Source organism: Phyllostomus discolor, chromosome 8 (genome assembly GCF_004126475.2).
Source record: "Phyllostomus discolor isolate MPI-MPIP mPhyDis1 chromosome 8, mPhyDis1.pri.v3, whole genome shotgun sequence".
In the NCBI taxonomy this organism is placed as follows: domain Eukaryota; kingdom Metazoa; phylum Chordata; class Mammalia; order Chiroptera; family Phyllostomidae; genus Phyllostomus; species Phyllostomus discolor.
In genome coordinates, this window is record NC_040910.2 from 34,809,328 (window position 1) to 34,821,097 (window position 11,770).

Consider the following 11,770-nt stretch of genomic DNA (forward strand, 5'->3'; position numbering starts at 1 on the left):
TTTTCTTCCAAACTAGAGTATTTCTAATATATGTCAGCTCAAATGCAAAAAAATACATCTTAAGAAAAAAGAAAGCATTTATTTATTTTAGCATTTTAGCACTACAAGTACTAATTTAAATAACATTAAAATTAAGTGCTAGGAAAAAAGGGTTAAAATGGATATATCGTTTGATGTCAAATGTGGCTGCTTTGCCAAAGTATTTATATTAAAGGCACACTCTATAAGCACTTTATCTCCTGGTCTTAATTTGTGTTTTGCTATGCTCAACAATTTTAATGCCAAGAAAAGAAACTGAAGTGAGAAAGGGAATGTACTGGAGAGTTTATCTAATTGAACTGAAAAAATTAAAACCCTTCTCCATCTGTTCAGTACACCTGCTGATGGAGCGCTACCACAGGTAGGGAGGAAATCCATCAGAGGCCAGTTATAAATAGAATTTTATTTCATCTGCTAAAAGCTTGGCAGCCGAGGTGGGAGGGCTGCCTGCACTGGCAGCCAGGCAAAAGCTCTGAGCTGCTTTCTTGTTTAGGTGAAAGGAGTGAGGAGATAGAAACCTAAAAAAAAAAAAAATGAAGTAAATTTCCCAGCAACTCATTTGACGACCAACCAACAGTCATTAAGGTTTGTTCAGAACGTGTCAAGCACCTCTGAGGAGTGCTGGGGAGACACAGAGGTCAATCACACCCCTCGTGAGGATCGTACAGAAGTCTGATGGGACACACGCCTGTCCACCTGTCACTTCTGTGGCGAAGCTTATTATGTTCCAACTTCCTTTGTGGCATTTATAAAGTGAAATCAAGAATGAGAAGAGCACTGATGCCATGCCATATCTTTCTGAGGTTGAGGTCAATGGAAATCCTAAATGTACCAAAACTGCAATTCAGAATAAAGTGAATTTATGGGCGAGAGAAACCAGCAGGCCCACCCCAAACACCAGCACAAGTACCATGCATGGCAAGAGGTATTCGGGCTCCTCCTGAGACAGGAACCCCTCGTCATGTCCCCTTCGGCCTCTGGAGCGGCACTCACACCTAGAGGCACAGCAGCACAGCAGCCCAGCAGCAGCAGCCGAGCTAAACAAACCAGCAGCGAGGGAAGCGACAGAAGAAGCTTGCCCTTTGAGTACAAGCGAAACCGGTGGACGCCTCAAGATAGGCCTGATGGGAATACGTGGATCAGATACTTAAGGGCAAAATGCCAGAGATTAAATGGTACCCTTGAGAATGGGGGTGGAAGAGAAAGAAAAGGAATATGTTCCTTTCACTGGGGGAAGTGTAGGCCAAGGGATAACTTGCAATGCCCTTCAAGAACATTAAGGATATCATCAAGAAGATAATGACCAGCTTTTCTGTCGCCACCAAGGACAACAAGAGAAATAGGACTGAACTGTGGCGAGGGAAAACTGGGTTAAACACAAGAAGAATTTCCTGACAGCAAAGGTTATTAACCACCGAAAAGGGAAACTAGAGGCGATTAGGGATGCTCTCTGGGGGTACTTTAGAGAGTAGAACAGCCCTGCAGCTATCTGGGGGCGAGTCAGGCGCAGCTCTGCCCGCCCCTCTGGCCTTGATCAGCGCTCTAATGCGTCCCCCGGCCCGGACAGGGCACATTCACCACAGTAAACTGCTGTCACACTCTGCGCAGTAATGAGCTCTCTGAAGGAGAATAAGCATTTAAAAAATGACAAAAGCTCTCTTGAAAGTAAAATTCATTTTTCTTTATTTAAACTGCATTTTAGGTTTTTGTGGTTTTCGTTTTCTTTTTTCCTAACACTCAGAAATAGCTACATAAAGCTCATTTCCACTGCTGTGTTATTCCAAAGCTTTCAAAGGAATCCAGGTAGAAGATTAAGTGTGGAGAATGTCATGAGTCAGAGACACAGAGGATAATTCATTACGTACTTCTTTGCTAGGTGCTGTTTAGCATGGAAGCAGAGATTCTAGAATCTGCTTCTTTCTCAGTATGCTAAGAAAGGATATTCCCATTGATTAGGCTACAAAGAGGCAAACTAAATGATGTCTAAGATTCTATAATTCTGGAGTTTTTGTTTATCTTATGGTTCTATACTTGGTATTATATTTTTAAAATAGAGTACTGGAACTATTAGGGCAAACACTTTGTAAAGTATATGACTATCTAGACACCATGCTATACATCTGAAACTAATACAAAATATATTAAATGCACAGTTTTGTAATTGAAAAATAACTTAAAAAAAAAAAACAGAATGATCAACACTGATTTCAAAGAAAATACTTGAAGATTTCTATAAGTAGATAAAGAATCTCCTACATAAAATCTCCATATAAATATCTGTAACATTTAGCCCTAGTGAGTTGACTAAATACTAAATGTAGTAGGAAACTAAATATTTTAAACTTAAAAAAAATCAGCAGAGTCTCATATCCCAAGAGGTCCATATTATCTAAACACATGCATGCTTATTCTCCATGTCGAAGAGAGAAAGATGGCCTTTTAAACCAGGATGCTCTTCCCCTGTCAGACCCATCATTGCACAGGGTTGAACTTACTCGTTTGTGGTCTTTCTTCACCACTACACTGCAAGTCCCACAAAGGTGAGCAGTACTTATGTTTTGTCCATCACTGCACCCTCATCACGTAGCTCTTGTATGTACTCATATATTTTATAAAATTATGGATTGACTGCTTGGATGAATGAGTGAATTAATGAATGGCAGAGGATTTACCTAAGCACACAGTCCCAGCTTGATCTTCTCCCACTGACCCCATCACAGAGTGAACAAATGTCAAATAATGAGACGAACAGGGATTTAGAGGAAGAAGACTTGATTTTAGCACTAGTGTTATCACTAGTCCAGGTACTTCACCTCTCTGAGCTTCATTTTCTCACCTGAAATGTGTGTGTGTGCGCGTGCGCATGTGGGCGCTCATGAGAGAGAGAGAGAGAGAGATATGCAGGAACTTATGTAACAGAGAAAACAGAGTTTGTAGTTAAATAAATGACAGTCATATTTTCACATATTCTTTATTAAAGTTTTCCATAGCATTTTTAAACAATGGAGGAGTGGTACAGAGAATAGTAACTGGTGCCAAATGCTGATTCCAAGGAAGAATTCAGTAAGTGGAAGAAGGAAGAATTACAAAGATCAGTTAGTGAGAGGACATTTAGCTGGTTTCCTTCTGAGCAGTTGGGAAGTTCATTCACTGCACTAGAGAGCATGTAGGTGTAAGACAAACACGAATTCAGCAAAGCATGGGGCCACCGCCCTTAAGAGGGGCAGGTCTGCAAAATCCAGACCAGGAGGCTTGCCCTATAGGTTTGGATTTGCAAGCACAGAATTTCCACTTGGAGCTTTACCCATGGTTACGGCAAACTGTCACCCGGCAGGCAGCAGCGCCTGGTGCAGGGAAGAGAGCATACTCTCACTCACACTCAGACTTTGCAACAGATACCCGAGTATAACAATGAACGCAGTCACACATGAATAGTAGCTACCCCGGAAAGGAGAGGGAGGGCTGCACTGAACTCTCCAGCAACCGCCACCAGTCCTCCTCCTTTCTGTAATCTTCCATGTTCTTTTGTTTTGCAAAGTGATTTGGGAGATTAGGTGGGTTTTGTTTGGGCGGGACAGCTGAGAAAAGTTGGTGAATAAGTGCTACTTGATTGCACAACAAAAGATGCACAAGGAGCCTCAGCCACAACTCCATTCCACTTGCCCCAACAGTTTGAATTTCTCAATTAAGTTATTTTGTTAGCAAGAGGACTGAGTAGGGAAAGGAGAAAGTGCTTATTGCATTGAGAGTATTCACTGTATAGAAATCACTGTAATCAGATCAACAGAACATTCTGAGGGCCCAAGAATTCTCATTCGGTCGCGCTGCCGACACAAAGGGAATGTGCCCATGTTACTGGCGTGCTGTGCTCGAGGCTCTGCAAACAACAAAACAAGACTCAGCAGAAGTCATTAAGTTGATAATTGGTGCTCGGGAACTAAAAATCTAACAAAGATTTCCAAAAGTCTGTATGGAAAAGAAGAAACTTTATCCTCTAGGATATTAATTAAGGGGGGAAAATTCTGGTATGAAGAAATATTAGTCCCATTAGCCCTCTCTCCCACATCCAAAAAAAAATGAATTATAAGTACTATCACTAAAATCATCTTTGAAAATAAAAACTGAAAGTATTCCAATTTTTCAAACTATACCATAGTTTATTTCAAAAGTGTCTGCAAAGCAAATGAAAAAAAAAACCAAACCAAAGATTGAGAAAATACTTTCAATCTATATAATAAAGGATTGGTACATAAAATATATGACAAATTAATAAGAAAAAGACAACTCAAAGGAAAAATGTGCAAAGAAATATGTGTATATGCACAGACAGTGTACAGAAAAGAAAATCCAAGTTGTCAATAGAAAAGGACACCAGATCTTGCTAAGTAAGCAAGTACACAAATATAAATAACAGCAAAATAAATATTTGTTGTCCACCAGATTTACGAAATTTTCGAAGTCTTGGTGAAGATGAGGAGATGAGAACTTTGATGAGAACTATACCATCCTGGTACAGGAATGGCAACTGGCACAGATGCTTTGAAGAATAACTGGGCATTGTTGAGTAGAGCTGACATATTTGGCAACTCAGAAATTTACCATTTCCAGGTAATTCCTCTAGAGATCACAGTGTATGCGTAGAAGACACCTAGGTTGGCCATCGCAGCCCGGGTAGCACAGGGCAGAAGACAAACCGTCCACCGAGAGGAGGACAGATGAACTAAAATGCCCTTCTCTGCAGCATTAGACCTTCCTGTCATTAACGGAGGAAATGGAAACCTGGCACAGGCAGGCTTTTGCCTCCTTTTTAAAAATAAATTTTCAAAGCTAGTGAAGTAGAAAATATACTCTTATTTCCTCACCTAAAACCTTTTCTTCAATGTGCCAATGGTAAACACACACTAACCTTAGGGAAGCTGGTGGTTAGAGAAGGCTCAGTCCCTAATTTGAGAATTTGACTCTCGTTAAATAAGTTATTAGACACAGTAGCACCAACAGTGTAAGATATGTTTAAGGAATACACAGCTCAGGACCTTTTCCGGTTATTTTACCAACGACAAAACTAAAAATAACAGTGCTGCCTAAAAGGAACCTGAACTTCACTCCCACCCCAGGCTGCAAATAAAGGCCAATAAGGAGCCTGGACTTCCACCCCACCTTGAAGTAATGAGGGAATGCTCCCATCTTCCCTGCTGGCATGATATCAGAGGAGGGCTATTAAAACAGAAGATTTAAATAAGATCCAGTCTCATAAAATAATTACCAAAATATCCAGGATAGAATCAAAACCACTTGTCATGCCAAGGACAAGGAAAATCTCATCTTGAACAAGAAACGACAATCAGCTAATGCCAATACCAGGATGCATGGATGTTGGAATTATATGACAAGGGTTTTTAAAGCATTCATCATAAAAATGTTTCAATAAGCAATTGTGAACACATATGAAACAAATGGAATAACAGAAAGGATCAGCAAAGAAGTAGCAGATAAAATGTGATAGCTGAAATTAAAACTCATTAGCTGAGAAGATGACAGAGGAAAGAATCACTGAACCTGAAGACAGGAACAACAGAAATTACCCAGTCTGAACAATAAACAAATTTTAAATGATCAGTGTCAAGAACGTGTAGGAGTATACGAAAGATCTATCATTCATGTCATCCAAGTTCTGGAAGGAAAGGAAAAACCAGGCAGGCCTAAAAAAGTACTCAAAGAAATTATGGCTGAAAACTTTGCAAATTTGGCAAAAGATATAAACCTACATACTCAAGAAGCTGACTTGAACCCCAGAATAAGTCCAAAGAAATCCACACCAAGGTACATCATAAACTTTTTGAAAACTAAAGCAAAGCTTTTGAAAGCATTGGGAGAGAAACATCTTACCTAGAGGGGAAAAACAGTTGGAATGACAACAGGTTTCTCATAAGAAACCACGGAGGCAGAAGGGAGTGGCACCACATTTTTCAAATGCTTAAAAAAAGGAACTGTCAGCCCAGAATTCTATATCCAGCAAAAATATCCTTCAGGAAAAAAGGAAAATCAACACAATGTCAGATGAAGGAAAACTAAGAGGCTTGTGGCCAACAGACCTACCCTAAAAGAATGACAAAAAAAAGTTCTCCAAACTAGAAATGGAAAAGATGCTAAGAAACCACTTGGTGTTAAAAACAGAATACAACTATCACATTAGATAACCCATAAATACTATTTCATGAGTGATTAGTTTATTGCCCTGATTAACATGAAAAACTCTATTGTGTAAAATAACTTAGAGATGATGAATGTGCTGGTTAGGTTATTTCCACAAAAAGGTAGACAGAACAAACTTTCATCAAGTCTATGATCTCGTATTTATTATACCATTATCTATGCTGGGAAGTCAAATTCAATGTACATAATTTCAGGTTGTAACAAGTTTTCCAAAAATATAACTTGCTGTGAATGCTAACATGGCCTATCAATCCAGCAACTCTACTACTGGGTACACACCCAAGAGAACTGTGAGCAAACACTCATTCGGCTATTTCTACCCCCCGCTCAAAGCAGCTTTGCCCACAATAGCCGAAGGGGGAAACAACCCAAGTACCCACACACAGACAACGGGGTAAAAAAATGTGATACATACATGCAGTGAATAGTATTCAGCCTTAAAAAGGAAGGACATGCTGATGCATGCTACAACATGGATGAATCTGGAGGACATGATTCCATTCACAGGAGGCACACAGCCTCATCAAATTCATAGAGGCAGAAAGTAGAACGGTGGCTGCCAGGACTTGGAGCCGGGGGGATGGGAAGTTGTTGTTTAATGGGCAGAGAGTTTCGGTTTTGCAAGACGAAAAGATTTCTGTGGCTGGATGACAGTGATAAACACACAATACAAATATATGTACTTAATGACACTGAGCTATACATTTATAAATGGTTAAAATGGTAAATTTTGTTATGTATTTGTGCCACAATTATTTTAATTTTTAATTTAAAAATAACAATATCTACCATTTATTGAGTACTTACTATGTACCAGGCACTATGCTAAGAGCTTTGCATATATTTTCTTATTTCTTCTCCCAGGAGCCTTTGAGAAGACGATCTCCATTCTACACATGAGGAAACGGGGATTATGTACTTGGCCACATTCAGTAAGTTAGAAGTGGAGTCAAAATTCAAACTGAGGTGGGTGAAACTCAGCATCCCATTCTCTCTACCCACTGATGGTAAAGGACGATTTGTTTCGAAAGCACTAGAATAAAGCACTCCTGAGTCTCTGAGAACAATCTGATTGAGTTTTCAAGTAAGGGAAAATAACTTACAGAGGCTAGTGGGAAAAGATACAAATGGCACTGATATATGAGATGAAAAGATGTCATCACTACAGAGGGACTAATTCTTTAAGCATTAAACTGTAATACCAAAATGTTGTCCACACACCTTAGGTGTATTCTCATTATAGAGCATCAAGAGATCTTAACTATAAAACAGAAAAGTGTAATTCTTACAACATTGTGGAATACAGAACACAAACAGGTAACTTTTTTCCTTTTCTACACTTGCTTTAGAGAAATAAAATGATCTCAGTACAACCAATGACCAAACTAAGACATGCCCTGCAGCGGTGGTATTAGTCACAGTCTGTTGGGTTTCAGAATAAACTCCTGACTTCCGTATTCTCTGAACCTTTTCTTGCACTTGACCAGAACTACACACTCACTTCTCCCTGTTTCTCCATGTTCTCTGGAACTCTCCAGATAACATTTCCTAACCCCACCTCAACCAGTGGTCACATACTGGAACCTGTGGTCACATACTACAATGCTGCTCCTCCCCCGCCCCAGACTCTCTGACCTTCTTCCGTGGCTACTACTCCAATTCCAAACTAGACTCACCCCCTGCCCACTCTCTCCAGGTTCATCGCTCGCACCCACAGTGACTTTCTACTTTCCTCCAGCAGACCAAGGCACAGGGCCTGGGCAAGCAACTAGAGACTGAATTTCAGCCCTGCATGTCCTTGGTACACAATCGTACACAACGGTCCTGACTCTGGCCCTCCCTCTCCTGGTTCTCAAAACACCCATGGAGAAAGACCTAGATAGACACTGTATGTTCATGTGAACTGGCCCCAGAAACCCTTTATAATGCCCTAGTGCACTCAGTGCCGGCTGCTTCTGACACACCGGTCTAACCCCAAGATCCCACACTCACCTGTGCTCTTACTGAAGTTATTGATTGGACAGTACCCTCAGCTCTCCATAAGTTTCCTTAACATCTCTCTCTTTTCCCTTCTCCCTCTCCCTGTTCCCCCCTCCCCGCCATCCCCTCAGCATTCTCCCCATGCTCATAAGGAAGACTTTGCACTTGCTAGACAATCCATTGGTCTGCTCCCTGCTTAGACTACACCACTAAGCACTAAGGATACAGCTCTGGGATCCTTTGGGGAAACTAGGAGAGGGGAGATGCAAGACCATGGGGGGCCAGCTGGATGGGGCGGGGCATAGGCCATTGTCAGGGCCATTGTGGTCCTTATGTTTTATCATCTCCAATAGCTACCTGGAGAGATTCTAATTTGGTCACAAAAAAACTGGCCCTACTCTCCACCCTATCTAACGCAATCACCAGGGATAAGATTCAAGATAAAAGCAAGCCCGACCCTTTTTGTCTCTCAACCACGAGGGGAAAAGTTCTCTTAATCAAATGAGACCTAAGGAAGATAATAGCTGGTTCACAACTTGGTTTATTCCTTCAAGGAATCTTTATAGGGTGGCCATTATGTTCCAGTTTCTATGCTAGGCACTGTTGTTAGGATTAAGTGAGGTAACAGGTAAACTGAAATTTGTCAGTTATCCTTATCCTTTCTCCTGCCACCTCCAATTGTACTCTGAGTTCCTTCTGGGCAGGAAGTGTATCTTAGTATCCCCTACATCCAGTATGGTGCCTGGCACAGAGCAGACCCTCTGGGAATATCTGTTGAATTACTTCAGCAGCCCATTCCCACGGCTGAAGTATTTCTCATCTTCAGCACCACTGGTCACCAGCCTTGACACAACAGGCCTGGGCCCCCACAACAGCTTCCAGGCTCACCTCCCTGGCTCATGTGACTTTTATTTCCTGTTCAGAATCTGAACATATACCTTCTTTTTATATTAAAGAACAACTGCATGGAGTAAACAAGTTAAATGCTCATTTACATCTAGGCTCAGGAGCTGTATTATGCCTGTAACTCTTTGTGTTAGGAGAAAAACGAAAGGAAATGACACACTGGAGATTACCAAAAGTGAACTGATTGGTCCATTTGAAATGCACCTCCCCTAGCAAACTAAGGGCCATGCTGGCTTACTGGTATGGGGTTGGCCTCTTCCTTTTTCTCACAAAGGAAAACAAAGGAAAGGAAAAAAATTCCTCATAAACAGGCCTTTTGTTTTCACATTGCAGCATATCTTCGAAGGTTCAATGACACCGGCCTTGACATATGTAAAATCTAGAATGTGAGCGGTGGTTCAGTCTTCCCTGTTTGGTTTCTTCCTCACGCCATCAGAATTTTTCATTTTACAAGTCAGAAGACTTGAACAACCGAAGCCTTTTTAAAATGCAGTAACCTAAATAATGGTTAAACACAATTTTATAGGTGTATGGGCTACAGCTAATGCCTGATTTTTTATAATAACACTCGGTAATGCGTACACTGTGCAATAAAAGTTAACATACTTCAACCTACTGAAATAAATCTTATTGCAATAGTGCTCTTTTCTATCTGGGCTTTTATTCATCTATTTTAAATCTATTCCTTCTGCCATCCGTGTATGTGACTTCTTTCCCTGTTACGCAAAATAACTTTGTCAATAAAATATCAGCATACTCAAATGGGGCCTCAATAAACACTTGTTTAAATGAATAAGCGAGTGAATAATTATAAAATGCTGGGCTAAGGCCCCCCTGGGAGGTTTGCATTAGTTTATAGAATTACGTGCTTGTAGGTTCAGGTATGTAGGTCTAAATGGGACTTAATAATAGGTATCAAGTAGCAGTTAAATATTAATTCATTTCTGTCTTAATAATTCTACTTCAAAATATTATATAATTTAAACTGCAATGAATATACACTGAGATAGAGTTCATTTACAATCATACCACTAGTCATTATACACTTTAAAATAAGATTTGGAATATTAAAACTAACATGGAAATAATTAATGACCTAAATGTCAACATGTTTGGAAAGTAAAAGGTCTAAAAGTAATGAAAAATGCATCCTGTTAAACCTAAATGTATGTGTTTGAAAATGGAATGAACACAATTTCTTACAGGTACCTCTAAAACAAGGCTGTACGACGGAGTGTCCGTTATACCCACTTGATGAGGACCTTACCACGGGACTCTTTTCATTTCAAGATAGGTAACAAGTAGGCCAGAGAGAATGCATTGGTAAGAAACTTTATTGGGTGTTACAGCTAATATTTATTATCACATGTTAAGTCTAATAAACACTACAAAATGTAGCTTTACCAGTATCAAAATATGTATTATTTCTAAAGGTATGTTCTGACATCTGGGTTTTAAAATTCACTTATTTTTTATTACACTATTAGAAAATAATTAGACATAAAATAGCCTGAATAAAAAAAATATGTTTACTCTCACTGAATTCGCTGCAAAGAAGTTAGGAAATAAGCTAGCAAATAATTCTCACTCTAAGGGCAAATGGTCTTCAGTAAACTAAAGAAGCTGCATATTTAGCAAACCTGTGTAAGAAGTAAATTAAATAAAAATCGGTAATAAACCGTCAGTATTAAAACGTACCTCTAATTTAATTTACTCATTGAACTTTCTTATTTGCTTCACATACTGTGGGTCTTTGGTACAGGCACGGGCGGTCCTGTGATCAGCCCGGAAAGGCGGGCAGTAGCCAGGCCCCCACCCCCTTCCCCGTGCCATCAGCATGCCTTTCATGCCCCGGCGTCCATCTTAGGGGGACGGGCGAGGTGGTGCACACAGAAGCTTACAGAACAAAGGATGTCGTTTTGGCAGCACATGGACATTAAGTGACTTCGTTTTATGAAAAATCAAAATGTTGATCAGTACAAAAGTTGAAGGGAATCCTTGGGCTTAACTATGCAAATACCTTTCCAGCTATTTTTAATTGTATTTGTATATTAAATGCCACTCTCAGAATTGCTGATATGCCATTGTAATACTATCAAAAACATTTCAAAAAGTGATTATTTAAAGCGTGCCATAATATAAAGCTATAAACACAAAAAAAATTGTAAAAGGATTAATTACTCCACAATTGCACACTCAAAACAAAAGCATAGGTCCTGGAGCAGTCTTTTATATTGCCCAGAATGATCAGTACTTATGTGAATGTATACGATTTTCCTGTATTCTTTTAGTATATAAAATAAAAAGAAAATATAATATTACAGGAAATCATAACCTACTACAACTCAAACTCTCTTCTTTAGAAATAGAATACTTATGACAACGAGGGTAGTCCACAAAAACAAACAAACAAACAAAAAACACACACAACGTGCCTTACAATGAACCTACCCTAGAATAAGGTTGATTTTTAAGAGCAGAGCTATCACAGTCCAACCATAACCAGGCCTAATAGGAAATATTATTTTTAAGAAATTAGATATAAAGTATAAATGTAAATAAAATACTGGGTAATAAATATTGAAAAGAAAATCGATGACCTTTCTAGATTTTCCTTCTACTTAAAACATTT

At 39.5% G+C, this 11,770-nt stretch overlaps 1 protein-coding gene across 3 annotated transcripts in view; it reads right to left on the reverse strand.

Moving 5' to 3' along the window:
- MSRA (methionine sulfoxide reductase A) overlaps nt 1–11,770 on the reverse strand; it is a 337,717-nt gene that overhangs the window by 296,794 nt on the left and 29,153 nt on the right. The gene's annotated exons all lie outside the window — the stretch shown is intronic.